Below are 22,081 nucleotides of genomic sequence, written 5' to 3'. Positions count from 1 at the left end.
GAGGTATTGGAAGACGCAATGGCTTTTTCCAAGGGTTCCAAAAATGTTCCCTTTTTGGGATTAGCAACAGGTTTTCAGTCTGGAGAGTGAAGATGCAATGGCTTTTTGCAGGCAGTCCAAAAAGACTCCCTTTTGGGAGTTGCAACTGGATTGATGTCCCAAAATTGTGAAGAAGAAATAGCTTTTGTATGAAAGGCCAAAAAAATATATATTTCTTGGGACCATGGGTCGTGTATGTGTAGGCCTGGCTGGAAGTAGCAGCAGCAGCAAGGGTGGTGGACTGGTGGTAGCTGTAGTAGTCAGCAGTAAGAAGGCTGTGGTGAACTGGTGGTAGTTGCTTGATGCTGAGCTCTAAAACCCCTGCAAAGGCATATATTTAAAAGATCTCATGCTGGCTTCCTGCATCTGCCAATAAGGGGACTAGAGATGAGCACATTTTAGAAAAATGCAATTTGGCTGATTTGCTGAATTTTTCAAAAATATTTGATTTGATCTGAATAAATTTGGGGCAGATTTTATTAGTAATGTATTTTAATAATGTGTTTAACCCCTTAAGGACCGGGGTTTTTTCCGTTTTTGCATTTTCGTTTTTTGCTCCTTGCCTTTAAAAAATCATAACTCTTTCAATTTTGCACCTAAAAATCCATATGATTGCTTATTTTTTGCGCCACCAATTCTAATTTGTAATGCTGTTTTGTAACTTTTGGGGCTTCCGTTTCTACGTAGTACATTTTTCAGTAAAAATGACACCTTATCTTTATTCTGTAGGTCCATACGATTAAAATGATACCCTACTTATATAGGTTTGATTTTTTCTTACTTCTGGAAAAAATCATAACTACATGCAGGAAAATTAGTATGTTTAACATTGTCATCTTCTGACCCCTATAACTTTTTTATTTTTCCGTATATGGGGCGGTATGAGGGCGTTTTTTTGAGCCGTGATCTGAATTTTTTAACGGTACCATTTTTGCATTGATAGGACTTATTGATCGCTTTTTATTCATTTTTAAATGATATAAAAAGTGACCAAAAAATGCACTATTTTGGACTTTGGAATTTTTTTGCGCGTACGCCATTGACCGAGCAGTTTAATTAACGATATATTTTTATAATTCGGACATTTCCGCACGCGGTGATACCATGTATGTTTATTTTTATTTACACTTTTTTTTTTTATTCAAACTTTTAATAGGGGAGGGGTTACATTTTTTTTGCAGTGTTATAGCTCCCATAGGGACCTATAACACTGCACACACTGATCTTTATCATTGATCACTGGTTTCTCATAGGAAACCAGTGATCGATGATTCTGCCGCTTGACTGGTCATGCCTGGATCTCAGGCACTGAGCAGTCATTTGGCGATTGGACAGCGAGGAGGCAGGTAGGGACACTCCCGCTGTCCTGTAAGCTGTTCGGGATGCCGCGATTTCGCCGCGGCTATCCCGAACAGCCCACTGAGTTAACCGGCACTTTTTACTTTCACTTTTAGCCGCGTGGCTCAGCTCTGAGCGCGCGGCTAAAGGGTTATGACGCCGGGCCCGCCGTGATATGATGCGGGGTTACCGTGTAACCCCGCGTTATATCACGGGAGCAGGACCAAGGACGTACCTGAACGTCCTTGGTCCTTAAGGGGTTACAGAGGTATTCAAGGATTTTTTTTTTTATTTGACTATGCTACAGGGGCTGTAAAGTTAGTGTACTTCATAATATAGTGTCTGTACCTGTGTGTGACGGTTTCATCACATTTCTTATGTGATTTTCACCCCAATATTTATTTTTAACCGCATACAAAATGACTGTTGTCTCAGATTTTTCCCAGGTTGCAATGCGGCCGAGACCTGACATCACTAGTCAGCTGATGACAGGGAGGCTGTTTGCTTCAATGGGTGGAGGGATCGCTTGGTTGGGAGAGAGATCAATCTGCAACTAATGCAACAGCTGTAGGCATCCTGATTGAAAATCACAGGTCTTCTGAATGGATGCAGCTCATTTATGCTTCAATGGGTGAGGTGGCTAATGTGTGGGAGGGAGCAAAATTTAATTATGGGATTTGTAGGCAAAAGAAGAAAACTCAAACAGGAAATATCAGTTCAAAAAAAGCTAGTCACAGTGTTATGGTAATCTCACAACATAGCCATTTAGCCCCAAGACAAGCACAGATTCTTCCTAAGCATGTCCATTACTGTCTGGCAGGTACCTACTAAAATCACCTTATGGTGGACAACCCCTTTAATAAAGTGTGTGAGAGTCTCACTTTTTTTTTAATTTTTTTACACTTTTTAGGTAGTACTACTACTCCCAGCATGGAACAGACCTGAACTAATAGACAGATCGCCCCGGGTGTCACTCCTGACACCCTCTGCGATCATCCTGTATAATGTGTAGATGCAGGGGGCTTTCTCACATTTCTGCAATAGATAGAACGGTCGCATTTGGTATCAGGAGTGACACCCGCTGTGCAGGTACTACTGCTCCCAACATGGAGCACACTCTGCTCCATGGTGGGAGCTGTAGTACCTGCATTAATAGACAAATTGCAGTGGGTGTCACTTCTGACACCTTTTGCGATCTGTCTATTAATGCAGGTACTACTGCTCCTAGTATTGAGCAGAGTGTGCTCCATGTTGGGAGCAGTAGTACCTGCAGGTAAGGAAATGTCACAGTGGGTGTCAGTCCTGACACGCGCTACGATCGTCCTGTATAATGCATAGATGCCGGCCACTCTTCTCTGGTCCCACTGTAGTATGAGTATATGTCGTATAAATACCTATTATTCATATTTCCTGCAGAGAGCTGTGATTGGCTGGAAACATATGGCAAATCACAGCTCTCTGTGGGAAATATGATTAAGTGATGTGAATTCTATTCACATCACTGGCTGGCCAGAGTATAGTGCAGAGATGCGAGCGCAGGAGAAAGCCGCCCCATCTATGCAATAGAAAGGATAATTGCATCGTCTGTCAGGAGTGACACCCAGGGCGATCTATTAGTACAGGTACTACAGCTCCCACATGGTACAGTCTGTTCCATGCTGGGAGTAGTGGTACTACCTAAAAAATTTTAAAAATAGAAAAAAAAGAGTGAAACACACATACTATATTATTAACCACAAAATTAAAATACATTTCTAATAAAAATAATTTAAATTAATTATAAAAAAATATATTATTTTTACATTTAAATGGCCCCTTTCTACATTTGTATTATTGATGGCTACATTTTTAGGTCCCTGCCCACGCACATAAATGTATCCCTGTTTAAACATTAACATTTTTTTTTTGTCTTTCAATTTTGGGGAGCTGGCAGGGACCAGAAAATTCATAATGCTTTTCATAATTTTTTAGCCCCATTTATTTTATTCTATAAATTTTTTTGGGACATTTAGATGTGCTGCCATGAATAATTGCGGGGGTCAGAGAGGAGCCGAGGACAGGGACATGAGTAATATGTATAATACAGTAGGCAAAAAAAGGCTGAGTTTCCCTAATTTACCAAAAATCCATAAATTTACAGAGGTCTTCTATCAGAAATTAACCCCTTAAGGACCAGGGGTTTTTCTGTTTTTGCACTTTCATTTTTTCCTCCTCACCTTTAAAAAATCATAACTCTTTCAATTTTGCACCTAAAAATCCATATGATGGCTTATTTTTTGCGCCACCAATTCTACTTTGTATTGACATCAGTCATTTTACCCAAAAATCTAGGAAACGGAAATGGAAAAAAAAATCATTGTGAGACAAAATTGGAAAAAAAAACGCCATTTTGTAACTTTTGGGGGCTTTTGTTTCTACGCCGTACATTTTTCGGGAAAAATGACACATTCTCTTTATTCTGTAGGTCCATACAATTAAAATGATACCCTACTTTTATAGGTTTGATTTTGTCGTACTTCTGAAAATAATAATAACTACATGCAGGAAAATGTATACGTTTTAAATTGTCATCTTCTGACCCCTATAACTTTTTTATTTTTCCACATATGGGGCATTATGAGGGCTCAATTTTTGCGCCGTGATAAGAAGTTTTTATATAAAGTGACCAAAAATACACTATTTTGGACTTTGGAATTTTTTGGCGCGTACGCCATTGACTGTGCGGTTTAATTAATTATATATTTTTATAATTCGGACATTTCCACACACGGCGATATCACATATGTTTATTTTTATTTACACTGTTTGTTTTTTAAATGGGAAAAGGGGAGTGATTCAAACTTTTATTAGGGGAAGGGTTAAATTATCTTTATTCACATTTTTTTCACTTTTTTTTGCAATGTTGCAAACACTGATCTTTTACATTGATCACTGGTTTCTCATAGGAAACCAGTGATTAATGATTCTGCCGCTTGACTGCTCATGCTTGGATCTCGGGCACTGAGCAGTCATTCGGGGATCGGACACCAGGAGGCAAGGTAGGAGACCCTCCTCGTGTCCCACAGCTGTTCGGGATGCCGCGATTTTGTTGCGGTGATCAGTAACAGCCGGCAGTGATTTACTTTCATTGTAGACGCGGCGTTCAACTTTGAACGCCGCGTCTAAAGAGTTAATAGTGTGCGGCACCACGATCATTGCCGCACGCTATTAGCCACGGGTCCCGGCCGTTGTTATGACGCGTTGTGGCCCCGCGTTATAGAAAGGGAAAGGACTCAGGACGTACCGGTACGTCCTTGATCCTTAAGAGGTTAAACATACTTCAAATTTGTGGAGGCAGATGGCCGGGACAATAATGTATGTATGTAATTAATGTAATTTCGAAGGACGTTGTCATTGTAATTATAAAATATGAGCTGGTTTTAAATGACAAATTACTGCAAAACTCTTCTTGTAATTGCAATGTCTCCTCATATGCAGGAAGACATGGATGGGAGCTATAATTTCAGTAGGATGGAAATAATTTTTTCATTGCTATAAGCTGTGGAAGGGAATATGTAACCATGGATGTTGGATTACCTTTTTATGTATGTGAAAAATATTAAAATTTTTATGTAGGGGATGATGGGAATTTTGAATTCCAGTTGTCCCCACTTGCAATCACAGTGGTTACAGCAGGGACTGGCAGGGAGTCACTGGGGCCATATGAAAGGAAGAAAGAAAGTTTTGAACTATATAGTAGCTGCTCTTATCGGAGCAAATTAAGGTTAATTCAATAATGAGACCAAAGCCAAATAAGGTCAAATAAGTAATAAAACATCAAAGGGATGTAGATCAAGTGGTTTGACCTTAATTGGCTGTGGTTTCATTTTTAAATTACATTCCCTCCTATTTCCTGTTCTTCATTCCTCTGGCTGCTGTGTGAGCGAATTTTTTTTATATATATACACACAGATATATGATTTATCTATATATATATATATATATATATATATATATTTATAGGGATATATAGATATATATATAAAGAGAGAGAGAGAGGCATATAGATATATGGATATATATATATATATATATATATATATATATATATATATGACAAATACATACATATATATATACTAGCTGGCGTTGCCCGGTTTTTCCTTGTTGGAGAGGAAAATCAACAAAGGAGGATCCCTATCCTGACCTCCTATTCCTCCTATCCCAACCTCCCATCCCAACCTCCTATCCCAACCTCCTATCTCGACCTCCTATCTTGACCTCCTATCCTGACCTCAAATCCCTTCCTCATATCCTGTCCTCCTATCTCGACCTCCTATCTCGAGCTCCTATCCCGTCCTCTTATCCTGTCCTCCTATCTTGACCTCCTATCTCGACCTCCTATCTCGACCTCCTATTCCGATCTCCTATCCCATCCTCCTATTCCATCCTCCTATCTCGACCTCCTATCCCGTCCTCCTATTCCGTCCTCCTATCTCGTCCTCCTATCTCGACCTTCTATCCCGACCTACTATCCCGACCTCCTATGCCGACCTCAGATCCCTTCCTCATATCCTGTCCTCCTATCTAGACCTTTTTGGGGGGTATTTCTCCCTTTTACCCCTTGTAAACATGTAAAAATGCTCTGCAAGAACATGCGAGTGAAAAAAATTAAGATTTAGAATTTTTTCCTTCACTTTACTGCTATTGCTGTTAAACACCTCAAGGGTTAACAAACTTTCTGAATGTCATTTTGAATACTTTGAACTGGTCCCTGAAAAATTCTAGTTTAGAAATTTTTGTGAAAAATTCGAAAATTGCTGCTCAACATTGAAGCCCTCTGATGTCTTCCAAAAGTAAAAACATGGCAACTTTATGATGCCCACATAAAGAAGACATATTGTATATGTGAATCAGTATATAATTTATTAGGAATTTCCTTTTCCTTACAAGCAGGGAGCTTCACAGCTAGAAAAATGCTAAATTTCAAAATTTTCATGACATTTTTTGGATTTTTCACCAAGAAACGATGCAAGTAACGATGAAAATATACCACTTTGTTAAAGTAGAATATGTCTGGAAAAAACTATCTCAGAACCAGAATAAACAGTAAAAGCATCCCAGAGTTATTGATGCTTAAAGTGACAGTGGTCAGAATTGTAAAAAAAATGGCTCAGTCCTCAAAGGGGTACTCCAGTGAAAACCTTTTTTCTTTTAAATCATCTGGTGCCAGAAAGTTAAACATGTTTGTAAATTACTTCTATTAAAAAATCTTAATCCTTCCAGTATTTATTCGCTGCTGAATGCTACAGAGTAAATTCCTTTCTTTTTGGAACACTGATGACATCACGAGCACAGTGCTCTCTGCTGATATCTCTGTCCATTTTAGCAACCGTGCATAGCAGATGTATGTTAAGGGCAGCATGGTGGCTCAGTGGTTAGCACTGCTGCCTTGCAGCGCTGGGGCCATGGGTTCAAATCCCACTAAGGACAACAATGAATAAAGAGTTATCATTATTATGACATCAGCAAAGAGAATTGTGCTCGTGATGTCATCAGAGAGAATTCCAAAAAGAAAAGAATTTCCTCTGTAGTATTCAGCAGCTAATAAGTACAGGAAGGATTAAGATTTTTTAATAGAAGTAATTTACAAATCTGTTTAACTTTCTGGCAGCAGTTGATTTAAAAGAAATAAGGTTTTCACCAGAGTACCCCTTTAAGGTGAAAAAGGGATCAGTCCTTAAGGGATTAAATAATGAAACCACAACCAATTAAGGCCAAACCACTTGACCTACATTCCTTTGATGTTCTATTACCTATTTAACCTTAACTGCCTGTTGTCTCATTATTCAATTAACCTTAATTTGCACCAATAAGAGCAACTACTGTATATTTCAAAACTTTCTTTCTTCCATTTATACGGTCCCAGTGACTCCCTGCAGGTCCCACCTGCAACCACTGTGATTGCAAGTGGGGACAAATGAAATTCAAGAATTACAACTCCCATCATCCCTTACATAAAAAATAAAAGATATTGCACGTATATAAAAAGGTAATCCCACATCCATGGTTACATATTCCCTTCTACAGCCTACAGCAATGAAAAAGTCCTTTCCGTCCTACTGAAATTATAGCTCCCATCCATGTCTTCCTGCATATGCAGAGACATTGGAATTACAAGAAGAGTTTTGCAGTAATTTGTCATTTAAAACAAGCTCATACTGTAGAATTACAATGAAATCGTCCTTCTCAATTACATTAAATACATACATACATACATACATACATTATTGTCCCAGCTATCTGCCTCCTCAAATTACAAATTGAAGTATCTTTGATTTCTGATAGAATACCTCTGTATATATATGGATTTTTGGTAAATTAGGGAAACTCAGCCTTTTTTGTGTGTCCTGTATTATACATATTACTGATGTCCCTGTCCTCAGCTCATCTCTTACCCGCCCCCCCCCCCCCCACACACACACAATTATTCATGGCAACACATCTAAATGCCCCCAAAAAAAATGGGGCTAAAAAAGTAAAGTGAAAATAAAAAATTATGATTTAGAACAAAAACTAGAAAAAAAAATTATGAAATGCACTCCTCATTTATATTCAATATTGAGCGCTGAATTTTCTGGTCTCTGCCCACTCTCGAAAATTGAAGGACAAAAAAAAAAGTTAATGTTAATTTTTAAACAGGGATCAATTAATGTGGGTGTGCGGGGACCTAAAAATGTAGCCAACAATAATGAAAATGTAGAAAGGGACCATTTTAACCCCTTAAGGACTCAGCCCATTTTGGCCTTAAGGACTCAGACAATTGAAGATTTTCCTAATTTTATGACGGAAAGTATAGATTTTATTGACGACAGGAGGCGAGTAATATATGCATATCTTTCTCTTTACTAACTCTCAGCAGCGAAAGGGTTAATGCATTACAAAAAGAAAAAACTTGTATGTGCACCCAAACATGAATGAACATAGTGCACCAATCAGAGATAACCCTAGTGCATAAAACGTCTGTAACCGAGATAATCTTCCTTCTTTCTCGATGCCATCTTGGAGGATAATGCTGAAGAGACTCAAATCTTAGAAGTAACATAGAAGAATCAGGAACAACTGGAAACCATCAAAGTGATGCATAGCTTCTGATACTGGATCTGGAAACTGTAGGACCGAAGACAATAAAATCTTGGGAGGATCTCTGGGGGAGGTCTTCCAATGAAGAAGTCTCAATAAGCTGAAAGAATAAAAGAATGGTGTATAACATAGGGCATGGGAAAAGGGAGGGATATTACTCGCCTCCTGTCGTCAATAAAATCTATACTTTCCGTCATAAAATTAGGAAAATCTTCAATTTTATTGCGACAGGAGGCTCCTAATATATGCAAGTTTATAGCTAATATTGAGACACAATGTTTTTATAATACAGACATAGATACATGAGATTCTGGTCTAAAGTAAAAGGATTTAAAAGTTGATTCTGAGGACCAATCAGCAGCTTTAAGGACATCGGACAGAGAGCCACCTGATTGAATGGTTTTAGTGGACATGGCACTTCTTAAGGAGTGGGCACCAAATAAAGAGATATCAATACCCGCCAAGGACATAGTATGTTTGACCCACCTGGCTAGCGTTGGAGAGGACACGGGAAGATGGGGTTTACAAAAAGAGATGAGAAGTTGTGTAGAATTATGAGATCTGAGAGATGAAGTTTTAGACTCGTAAGATTTAAGACATCTGACGACACATAATTTAGGGTGTTGTGAAAAGGAAGGATAAAAAACAGATTGTAAATTAGTTTTAGTTCTACGGAAAATAGAGAATTGGACACCTTGAGGAGTAAAAGTTCTATGAGAAATATCAAGAGCTCTGACGTCCGAAACTCTTTTAATAGAGATTAAACAAAGAAGGACTGTTAACTTGTAGGACAGTAATTTTAGAGGAAGAAGATCGTTATCTTCCCAGGAAGAAAAAAGGTTGAGAATGAGAGATACATCCCAAGTAGATTGATATTTGGGAAGAGGAGGTCTTTTAAATCGAATCCCTCTAAGAAGTCTGCACACTAAAGGGTGTTTACCGACAGGAATTAGCTCAATAAGTTCGTGTTCCGAGGAGATGGCTGATCTGTATGAATTGATAGTTCTATAGGCTTTACCCGTATCGAAGGCCTCAGATAGATAATTTAGGATATGTGAGATAGGGGCAGAAAAGGGATCCAGGTTTCGTTGAGAGCACCAACGAACCCAAAGTCCCCAGGCCGATCTGTAAGCCTTCTTGGTGCCTGGAGCCCAGGCTGCTGACAAGATGTCTCTAGTAGAACTTGAAATTTGGAGGTCAAGGTTTGTTGACCTGAAATGGGGCACGCCAGTAGAGGAAGTCCTCCGGAAAGAATAAGAGGATGGGGATTCCCTGATGGGTCTAGAAGTAGATGATGAAGGTCCGGGAGAAGAATGGGAAAATCTATCAGAAGACTCAGGATTTGCGGAAACCAGACTTGGGATGGCCACCACGGGGTTATCAGAACTAGAGTTGCTTGTTGAAGGACAGTTTGTGATAGGACTCTCGGAATCATCACAAAAGGAGGGAAAGCGTAAAGGGTTTCTGATGGCCAAGTTTGAAGAAACGCGTCTATCCCTAGAGCTTCCGGGTCTGGGCGCCAACTGAAAAATAGAGGGAGCTGGCGATTTAAGCGAGATGCAAATAGGTCCATGTATAGTGGACCCCAATGAGAATTGATTATAGAGAAAATGGTTGGATCCAATCTCCAGTCGCTGTGATCGGTTAGGAAACGGGAGTTCCAATCCGCCACATTGTTGGAAAGGCCAGGTAAGTATTCCGCTTTTAGGATTATATCGTTGTCGAAACAATAATTCCAAATATTGGAGGTTATATCTGACAAAATTTTGGAGGTTGTTCCTCCCAGTTTGTTGATATATTGTACTGCTGATATATTGTCCATACGAAGTAATATGCAGCAGTGCGATCTGAACTTTGCAAAGCTCTTGATGGCGAAGAAACCTGCTAATAGTTCCAGGCAATTGATGTGAAGAGAACTCTCTTCTTCTGACCACTTTCCTCCCGTCGAAAGATGACCATGACGGGCACCCCAGCCCAAGAGGCTGGCGTCTGATTCTATGATCAGATCTGGTTTGCAGCTGAAAATGGTTTTCCCATTCCATAGCTGGACATGATGGAGCCACCATGATAGCTCCTCTACGGCTTCTGAGGAAAGGGGAACATAATCCGAATAACAAAGTCCCTCTCTGAGATGTTGAATCTTGAGGCGTTGAAGAGCCCTGTAATGTAGCGGGGCTGGAAAAATAGCCTGGATGGAGGCTGATAGAAGACCCACTATGCGAGCAATAGTTCTCAAAGAGGTCATCCGTTTGTTCAATATAGAACGTATCTCTTTCCGGATCAGTTGAAGTTTTCTCAGAGGTAGACTGAGAGTAGTCAATTGGGTGTTTATCAGAAAACCTAAAAATTCGACTTCCCTTGAAGGGGTCAGTATCGATTTTTTCGAATTGATGGTGAACCCTAAGCTGATTAGAAGAGATAATGTCCATTGAAGATGACATTGGATCAGATCTTGAGACTGAGCCATAATAAGGATGTCGTCTAGGTAAATGATTAGACGAACGCCACGACTCCTTAAGAGTGCTACAATTGGTTTTAAAAGTTTGGTGAAACACCAAGGGGCTGAAGAAAGACCAAAAGGTAGGCAAGTGAACTGCCATTTCCGGTTTTTCCAAAGAAACTGAAGGTAAGGTTGATGTGAAGAATGGATGGGGACCGTGAGATAGGCATCTTTTAGGTCCACTTTGACGAGCCAATCGTCCTGGAGAAGCAGATCTCTTAGAAGATGGATACCTTCCATCTTGAAGTGACGGTATACTAGGAAATCGTTCAGTTGGCGAAGGTTGATGACAGGCCTGTGACCTCCATCTTTTTTCTTCACCAGGAAGATATTGCTGATGAAACCTGGAGCATGTGGAGGAACTTGAATAATGGCCCCCTTGAAAGAGAGATCTTGTATCTCTTGATCTATCAAAGATTCGTCTAGAAGAGAAAAATGAATCGGAAGAGGGAAGGAGGTTTGAAGAGGAGGAGAAATGAACTCTATCATGTAACCTGATACCGTGTTGAGGATCCATAAATCTGATGTTATGGATGCCCAAGCTTGGGAAAAATGTTGGAGTCTTCCTCCTAGAGGAAGAAGGGAAGAAAAAAGAGGAGGAGGACTTACCAGTGGAGGATCCGGATTTGGGAAAACCTCGGGTTCCTCTAGCTCTCCATGGTCTTGCTCTAGTAGGGAAGAACTGCGTTGGCTGGTAAGTGGAAGGGTATTGGGATCTCTCCTGTTGGAAGGAGCCTCTGGATGTACCTCTGGATGAGGCAGAACGGCTGGAAAAACGGCTCCGTCCTTTTCCAGCCCGTCCAAAAACTCTTCCAGGAAAAACTTTCCGGAGCGAGTTTTGAGCTTTATCAAGGGATGTAAATATCCCTACAAATTGACTGATTTCCTTCAAAAAACTGTCTCCAAACAAGAGACCATCTGTAGAGGGCTCAAATTCTGCTGAAGCTAAGTTGGTAAGTTGTGGATCCAACTTCATTAAAATGGTTCTTCGCCTTTCAGCGGTCATGGCAGCATTAACATTGCCAAAAACACAAATTGCCCGTTGGGCCCATCCTCGTATGTCAGAGGTATTCATAGTTTGACTCGAGACCATAGAGTCTTCAGAAATTTCTAAAATTTTTGTTAGAGGTCCAAGCAGATCTAACAGCTTATCTTGTACACTCTTAAGGGAGCGGTCTAATCCCTTTTTGGGATTTTTCCCTGTTTTTAACAGATATTTAATAAGGACAGGGTCTAATTCAGGGGTCATAGTGGATTTACTAGGAAGGCTAGGTCTCGGGCATTCAGCACGGAGTTTATTCCGTGAAGGTTTATCTAAAGCCTTTTTGACCCTAGTATCCAAATATTTGGCTATAATAGGGTTGGGATACCACTCAGATGATCTGGGATGTATGATACATTCAGGTTCAAAAAATGGGTTGCCCTGACTGTCTAGAACCTGGTTGGATCCTGAATTTTCAGTAGTAGGTTGTTCTAAAGGGACTTCAGGAATTTCACCCTCTTCAAAACTGTCACCGTCACTATCATTAATAGATATTGCGGCATCTGACAGGATGATAAGTTGTAGGAATCCGGTTTTGCCCGTTTTTGGGCTTTCTTAGTCCGAATATTTTTTACTTCCTCATGGACAGAGGGTCTGGTCTGCTCAGAAGAAGCAGAAAATTCAGGGCCACTAGGTTCACGTGGCATTTTATGTTTACCATGTCTTGACCTTTCATGAGAATGCTTAGTGGAGCGGGTTTTGCGGTCGTCTATAGAAAAACGCTGTTTTTTAGCGCATTTACCGGTTCCTTTATGTCCTCTGGCTAATGTGGAGGTAGACTCCTCCGCCGACCAAAATATGTCGGATGGGGTAGAAGGCAAATTAGATTTATCATGGGACATAGCCATGGAAATGGACTTCGAGATGGACTCAGTGAGAGAGGACATAGCCATTTTCATAGCGTTATGAACTGACTTGGCTACTGAAATATCCACTAAGGATTGAATATTATCAGGGTCTCTGTTAGCCTGGTCAATGGAGACAGAGGTATTATCTTGAGGTAAAGATTTGGTATTCTCCATATTGAGTGGCAAAAAGTTTTTTCACCTCAGGAGAAGGTATGCCAAAGGAGGGTATTTATATATTAATATGAATAATTATAGTTAAGATATTCCTACCAGGAGAATACTACTAAAGTACTTAAATTCAGTTGGTGGTACAGGTAATAAGCGAGCACGAATTTAAGCAGAAGCAGAGACGCTACTGAACACACTGAACGCTGTGACAGGAATGACTGAAGGTAATATCGCGCCGGCGCGCTGCGAAAATTGTGAGGAGAGCCGAAATGTCGCGAGAAGCGAGACTACAGCGCAGCCAGCGTACTAATGCCGGGGATGCGAGACGGTGAGGAGAACCGAAGCGGAGACAATTGAAGGTGAACAAAGTGACAGTGAAGTATAAAAGAGGGGCGGGGGGGAAGGGGGGGGGGTGGAGGGGCGGGGGGTTGTCCGTGAAGCGGGGGGAGAAAGTAATGGAAATTATATATGTACTATATATATATGTATAAACCGGGAATATAATATCAAATATAAATGAATATATGGTAATAAGTAAATCAAGGAGCAATAATAATATAATGAAATACAATATATATAATATATACTTATCTTGCTGAGAGCAGCGAGAAAGAAGGAAGATTATCTCGGTTACAGACGTTTTATGCACTAGGGTTATCTCTGATTGGTGCACTATGTTCATTCATGTTTGGGTGCACATACAAGTTTTTTCTTTTTGTAATGCATTAACCCTTTCGCTGCTGAGAGTTAGTAAAGAGAAAGATATGCATATATTAGGAGCCTCCTGTCGCAATAAAATTTAATTTTTACGTTTTCATTTTTTCCTCCTCGCCTTCTAAAAATCATAACTCTTTTATATTTTCATCCACAGACTAGTATGAGGGCTTGTTTTTTGCGCGACCAGTTGTCCTTTGTAATTACATAACTCATTATGCCATAAAATGTATGGCGCAACCAAAAAACACAATTTTTGTGGGGAAATTAAAATGAAAAACGCAATTTTGCTAATTTTGGAAGGTTTCGTTTTCACGCCGTACAATTTACGGTAAAAATGACATGTGTTCTTTATTCTGAGGGTCAATACGATTAAAATGATACCCATTATTATATACTTTTATATTATTGTTGCACTTTAAAAAAATCACAAACTTTTTAACCAAATTAATACGTTTATAATCCCTTTATTTTGATGACCTATAACTTTTTTATTTTTCCGTATAAGCGGCGGTATGGGGGCTCATTTTTTGCGCCATGATCTGTACTTTTTTTTGATACCACATTTGCATATAAAAAACTTTTAATACATTTTTTATAATTTTTTTTTAATAAAATGTATTAAAAAAGTAGGAATTTTGGACTTTTTTTTTTTTTTCGTTCACGCCGTTAACCGTACGGGATCATTAACATTTTATTTTAATAATTCGGACATTTACGCACGCGGCGATACCAAATATGTCAATAAAAAAAATTTTTTACTCGTTTTGGGGGTAAAATAGGAAAAAACGGACGTTTTACTTTTTTATTGGGGGAGGGGATTTTTCACTTTTTTTAAACTTTTACATTTTTTTCCATTTTTTTTTTACACTTGAATAGTCCCCATAGGGGACTATTCATAGCAATACCATGATTGCTAATACTGATCTGTTCTATGTATAGGACATAGAACAGATCAGTATTATCGGTCATCTTCTGCTCTGGTCTGCTCGATCACAGACCAGAGCAGGAGACGCCGGGAGCCGCACGGAGGAAGGAGAGGGGACCTCCGTGCGGCGTTATGAATGATCGGATCCCCGCAGCAGCGCTGCGGGCGATCCGTTCATTCATTCAAATCGCGCACTGCCACAGATGCCGGGATCTGTATTGATCCCGGCACCTGAGGGGTTAATGGCGGACGCCCGCGAGATCGCGGGCGTCGGCCATTGCCGGCGGGTCCCTGGCTGCGATCAGCAGCCGGTATCAGCCACGCATGACACGGGCATCGCTCCGATGCCCGCGGTTATGCTTAGGACGTAAATGTACGTCCTGGTGCGTTAAGTACCACCGCACCAGGACGTACATTTACGTCCTGCGTCCTTAAGGGGTTAATGTAAAAATTATATATATTTTTATAATTAATTTAATTTTTTTTTTATTAGTAATGTATTTTAATATAGTGTTTAATAAAGTGTGTTTGTTTCACTTTTTTTCTCTATTTATGTTTAATTTTTTTTAGGTAGTACTACTACTCTCAGCATGGAACAGACTTTTCCATGATGGGAGCTGTAGTACCTGTACTAATAGACACTCCTGACACCCGATGCGATCATCCTATCTATTGCAGAGATGGAGCGGCTTTCTCCTGCGCTCACATGTCTGCACTATACTCCGGCCGGCCAGTGATGTGAACAGAATTCCCATCACATATTCATATTTCCGGCAGAGAACTGTGATTGGCCAGATGGCTCCAGCCACTCACAGCTCTCTGCCGGAAATATGAATAATAGGTATATATACGGCATATACTCATACTACAGTGGGACCATAGAAGAGCGTCCGTCTGCCCACATCTCTGAAATAGATAGTATAATCGCAGTGGATGTCAGGAGTGACACCCGATGTGATCTGTCCTTAACTGCAGGTCATACTGCTCCCAACATGAGCACACACTGCTCCATTCTGAGAGCTGTAGTATCTGAATTAATAGACAATTCACAACAGGTGTCAGAAGTGACACCCACTTTGATCTGTCTATTAATGCAGGTACTACAGCTCCCAGCATGGAGCAGAGTGTGCTTATGTTGGGAGCAGTAGGACCTGCAGTTAAGGACAGATCACAGGGGGTGTCACTCCTGACATCCGCTGCGATCGTCCTTTCCATTGCAGAGGTGTGAGTGCAGGAAAAAGCCGCTCACATCTATAAGTTATACAGGACAATCATAGCACGTGTCGCTAATTAATAAATTCATTATTTCAAATCGAGTCGAAGTTCGGATTCGTTCCGAAACAAATTTTTCATGAAATTTGGAACTTTGTCCGATTCGATCACCTCTAAAGGGGAGTTTCATGCATATAGGATATATTTGTATGGTTAAATGTATGCTTATAGTTGGCATATCTTTCATCACTTTTGTCTAACTTAGACAAAACTCTCCCCAAAATATTTGTTTTAATATCTTCATGATAAAATTTAAATATTTTGGGATATAATCATGGAACATAATAACACAAACAAGATTAATATACACAGTAGTTAAGGTTGAGTTGTAAGACTCCAAGCTGTAAATAATGAAATACTGAGCTTTCAGTCTATTACATTGGAATTGGCAGGTGAGGTCCACATTGAATACATAGGAAGAGATAGCTAACTGTATGGAACATGAGGATTGTTTTACGTTCCATCATCAAACTGTCAACAGGAATGATAGTTCTAAGATTTGAGGATATTCTGTTTGCCGCTTTGCTGAGGAATCTCTTGGCATGAATGTCAACAAAAATCCTGTCACATCAGTCAGATTTTTTATCTTGCAGTTTATTTTGTTGTATGTTTGCTGCAGTGTAACCTTGTCGTACTTAAAAGATAGTTGAACTATTGCAAAAAATATCCTACACTGTGTAATGACTTGTTCAATATGTCAGTGTTCTAGTTTCATAACAGTACAATGTGGATGACGTTCCATTTGTCACTTCAGACAACATGACATAGAAGTATACATGTATTGCTGAGTTTTTTACTATGTTGTTTACATATATACTTTTAAATCAAAAACTTTTAACATTTAAAAAAAAACTCACATAAATTGCCTAGTGCTACTGGTTCTTTCTAGTCTGCTCATCATAAATGTTAATAAGAATAAATACAAATCTTCTATTGGGTATTTTCTAGCTTTTCAATACATTAAAAGTCCCCAATGTCGGGCTTTGCAAGTTTTGTCCACCATCATTGTATTTCCAAACACTATTTGCAATTTTTAAGCTATGACCACTTTGTGAAAAACACTTCTTCCTGCTCTAAAAGGAGTATTTATATCTCTTAAAGGAATAACTTTATTATTGGTGAAAGGACTATAGGGGTCCCATTAATAGCCATCTCAATCATTCTTAACCCCTTAAGGACCCGGAGCGTACAGACAAGCCCTGATGTCCTGGGACTTAAGGACCCAGGGCCTACCTGTACGCCTATGGGAATTCCGTTCCCTGTCGCGCGCCGACTGGGGACTGGAGGAATGCCTGCAAAAATCATTCAGCAGGCACCCAGTGTCGGCCAAAGAATCAGGACTCCTGCTGTGGGGGTGTGTCTAAAGGTACCCGCTCTGCCCCTATTCCAGAGAGCGAAAGCGGGTGTCGGGAGTGCTCACCTGGACGTGGGGCCCCTGATCCCCAGCATTGGCAGCTGGATCGGGGCTCTAGGAGCAGAGACAGGGGTGGCAGCGTCAGGCAGGATCCGGCAGAGCAGCAGCAGGAGGTAAGGCCTTGCCTCCTGCTGTTGCCTAGCAACAACTCCCAGCATGCACAAATGGGCATGCTAGGAGTTGTTGTTATGCAACAGCAGAAGGCACAACTACGACTCCCAGCAAGCCCTTTGGTAGTTTGTGAATGCTGGGGGTTATGTAGTTATGCAACAGCTGGAGGCGCATTTTTTCTATGAAAAAGTGTGCCTCCAGCTGTTGCATAATTGCAACCCCCAGCATGCACTAAGAGCCAAAGGGCATGGAGGGAGTTGCAGTAGTGTGCCTCCAACTGTTGCACAACTACAAGTCCTAGCATGCCCATCAGCTGTAAGTGCATACTACAACTCCCAGCATGCCCTGATAGACTGTACATGCTGGGAGTTGTAGTTATGCAACAGCTGGAGGCACACTGGTTGCGAAACACTGAATTAAGTAACAAACTCTCATTGTTTTGCAACAGTGTGCCTCCAGATGTTTCATAACTACAACCCCCAGCATGAACAGACAGCCAAAGGGCATGTTTGGAGTTGTAGTTTTGCAACAGCTGAAGGATTGCCCCCCTCCCCCCCAAGTAAATTCACACGGGCAGGGGTTTACAGCGCGTTTCTCAAATTCAAATTTTCTGCTGCAGCTCAAGCTCCCAGCAGGAAATTCACTGTGGACCCCTGCCTAAGTGAATGTACCTTAAAAACACTATACTACACTACACCTACACAAAATAAAAAGTAAAACACTACTTCCCCCCCCCCCCCCCAATAAAAATGGAAAATGTCTGGTACAGCACTATTTCCAAAGCAGAGCCTCCAGCTGTTGCAAAACAACAACTCCCAGTATTGCCGGACAGCCATTGACGGTCCAGGCATGCTGGGAGTTTTGCAACAGCTGGAGTCACCCTGTTTGGGAAATGCTGCTGTAGGGTAATTTTAGTATTGGAGGCAAGTGTCATTCTTGCATCTGGGTCCGTCCCTATGCAAATCCCTAATTTAGGCCTCAAATGCGCATGGTGCTCTCTCACTTCGAAGCCCTGTCGTATTTCTAGGCAACAGTTTAGGACCACATATGGGGTATTTCTGTACTTGGGAGAAATTGTCTAACAAATGTTGGTCTGCTTTTTCTCCTTTTACCCCTTATGAAAAGGTAAAGTTGGGGTCTACTCCAGCATGTTATTGTAGAAACTTTTATTTTTTACAATAACATGCTGGTGTTGCTCCATACTTTTCATTTTCACAAGAGGTAAAAGGAAAAAAAGACCCCCAAAATTTGTAACGCAATTTCTCCAGAGTATGGAAATATCCCATATGTGGACGTAAAATGCTCTGCGGGGCACAACCGGGCTCAGGAGTGAGAGCGCCATGTACATTTGAGGTGATTTGCACAGGGGTGGCTGACCGTTACAGTGGTTCTAACATAAACAGAAAAAAAAAACCACATGTGACCCTATTTTGGAAATTACACCCCTCTCGGAATGTAACGAGAAGTATAGTGAGCCTTAACACCCCACAGGTGATTGAAGAATTTTTGTTAAAGTTGGATGTGAAAATGAAAATTTTTTATTTTTTCACTAAAATGTTAGTGTTATCCCAAATTTTTGATTTTCACTAAGGGTAATTGGAAAAAAGCCCCCCATAATTTGTAACACCATTTCTTCCGAGTATATAAATACCCAACGTGTGGACATTGAGTGCTCTGCTGGCGCACTACAGGGCTCAGAAGAGAAGGAGCGCCATTGGACTTTTGGAGAGAGAATTTGGCTGGAATTGAAGGCCATGTGCATTTACAAAGCCCCCATGGTGCCAGAACAGTGGATCCCCCCACATGTGACCCCATTTGGAAACTACACCCCTCAAGGAATGTAATAAGGGGTGCAGTGAGCATTTTTGCCCCACTGGAGTCTGACAGATTTTTTGAATAGTGCTCCATGAAAATGAAAAATGTATTTTTTCATTTGCACAGCCCACTGTTCCAAAAGTCTGTAAAATGACAGTGGGGTCTAAATGCTCACTGCACTCCTTATTACATTCCGTGAGGGGTGCAGTTTCCGAAATAGGGTCACATGTGGGGGGGGGGGGTCCACTGTTCTGGCACCATGGGAGCTTTGTAAAAGCACATGGCCCCCGATTTCCATTCCAAAGAGATTCTCTCTCCAAAATCTCAATGGCCCTACTTCTGAGCATTGTAGTGCGCCCGCAAAGCACTTTACATCCACATATAGGGTATTTCCATACTCAGAAGAAATGGGGTTACACATTTTGGGGGGCATTTTCTCCTATTATCTCTTGTAAAAATGGTAAATTTGGGGAAAAATGCATTTTAGTGATAAAAAAAAAAGAAAAATTTAATTTACACATCCGACTTTAACGAAAAGTCGTCAAACACCTGTGGGGAGTTAAGGCTCCCTGTATCCCTTGTTACGTGCCTTGAGGGGTTTAGTTTTTTGCTGTTATAGCACAATAGGGGCTTCCTAAATGCAACTTGAGAAGAAGATAGCAAAACATTTTCAGATGTCAATATCCTCTGTTCGGAATGTAATTAAGAAATGGCAGTCATCAGGAACAGCGGAAGTTAAAGCAAGATCTGGAAGACCAAGAAAAATATCAGACAGAACAGCTCGCAGGATTGTGAGAAAAACAATTCAAAACCCACGTTTGACTGCACAATCCCTCCAGAAAGATCTGGCAGACACTGGAGTTGTGGTACACTATTCCACTGTAGATATACTTGTACAAATATGGTCTTCATGGAAGATTCATCAGAAGAAAACCTCTTCTACATCCTCACCACAAAAATCAGCGTTTGAACTTTGCAAATGAACAAATAGACAAGCCTGAAGCATTTTGGAAACAAGTTCTGTGGACCGATGAGGTTAAAATTTTACTTTTTGGCCGGTATGAGCAAAGGTACATTTGGAGATGAAGGGGAACAGAATTTAAGGAAAGGAAGCTCTGTCCAACTGTTAAGCATGGGGGTGTATCAATCATGCTTTGGGGTTGTATTGCAGCCAGTGGCATAGGAAACATCTCACGAGTAGAAGGAAACATGGATTCAATAAAATGTCAGCAAATTTTGGATGCTAACTTGATGCCAAAGTTAAAGTTAAAGAGAGGATGGCTTCTACAAATGGATAATGATCATCCTAAACACACCGCGAAATCCACGGGAGATTACATCAAGAGGCGTAAACTAAAGGTTATGCCATGGCCTTCACAATCTCCTGACCTCAACATAATTGAAAATCTATGGATAGACCTTAAAAGAGCAGTGTGTGACAGACAGCCCAGAAATCTCAAAGAACTGGAAGACTTTTGTAACAAAGAATGGGCAAAGATACCTCAAACAAGAAATGAAAGACTCTTGGCTTGCTACAAAAAGCGTTTACAAGCTGTAATACTTGCCAAAGGGGGCAGTACAAGATATTAACTCTGCAGGGTGCCCAAACTTTTGCAGATGCCATTTTTTTTGTTGTTTTCTGTTATTTTGAAAGTGTAAATGATGGAAATAAAATCTAACTTTTGCTGACATATTATAAGAACGACTGATCTGTAATTTGATGCCTTTTGGAGATTTTTCCATCTTTCCTTGGCTTCTTTATGCACATTAATACAAATTTTTACCTGGGGTGCCCAAACTTTTGATCCCCACTGTCTACGGATCAAATGCATGCTAAAAGAACACTTGTTGCCATGTTTAATGTATATATTGGGAGAATTTCTTGGCATTTACATGTAATAACCTTGCACAAATTATAATTATGAATACCATTGAGTATACTGTATGTCAAAGTATTACATGCTACACAAAAGCAATAGTTCCTGGAAAGGGGAGAGATTTCCTCCTCTTATTTTCACCACGATTGGCAAGAACTGTCCTGTCTGATTTATATCAATAAATGTAATTTCATTTGACAAGAGGCATTCTTGCCATTGTCAAACAATCACAGCCAATTCTCCCTGCAAGTGAACAAACAGCAGGATCTGCATTAGAAGAATTAAGAATGGGAAATAGAAATGACTGGAAGAGATTACATTATGTCCAGAGGTGATAAGGATAACCTACACCTATGGGGAGGTGTCCATCTAAATTTAGCAAAATAAGTAAAAAATAAAAAAAAAGATTGATTTGATTTATTGGGCAAATTAATTCATTTTTATGGAATTGCTTTTAAATGAAGGTTTCTGTCACACTAGGATGTTTCAAATCGCACCTATTAGACATGTTGTCTGTGAATTAAAACTAGCTTTACCTAACTAAATAATCCCTTGATTTAAATGTCTTTCTGTCACATTACATTTCTGGGAGAGAGATGAATAGTGTGATACATTTTCTAAATAGAGTATGGCAATTGTGGCTGTAAATGAACAGAATGTGCTTGAGTTGGATGAATAATGCACATCTTGTCCTTGGCTGTCATTGTCCATCTAGCTATGTTTGGACCACTTAGCAACCATCCTGCACTTTACTCTCACTCTTTATTTTTAACTGCTTCAAGAGCTTTTTGTGCAAGTTCATGGCATGTATTGCATTCATTGTATGGTACAACAGAAATTTTGTGTATTTACCACAGGTTGATACAGATGTCAATCAACCTGTATAAACATTG

At 40.2% G+C, this 22,081-nt stretch overlaps 1 protein-coding gene across 1 annotated transcript in view; it reads left to right on the top strand.

Annotated features, from left to right (window-relative positions):
• The window catches only part of LOC130369339 (dynein axonemal heavy chain 3-like), a 919,716-nt gene that overhangs the window by 816,941 nt on the left and 80,694 nt on the right, over positions 1 to 22,081 (top strand). The window lies entirely within an intron of this gene.

Source organism: Hyla sarda, chromosome 4 (genome assembly GCF_029499605.1).
Source record: "Hyla sarda isolate aHylSar1 chromosome 4, aHylSar1.hap1, whole genome shotgun sequence".
NCBI classification, from domain to species: Eukaryota; Metazoa; Chordata; class Amphibia; order Anura; family Hylidae; genus Hyla; species Hyla sarda.
This window is presented reverse-complemented; position numbering and strand designations above follow the sequence as displayed.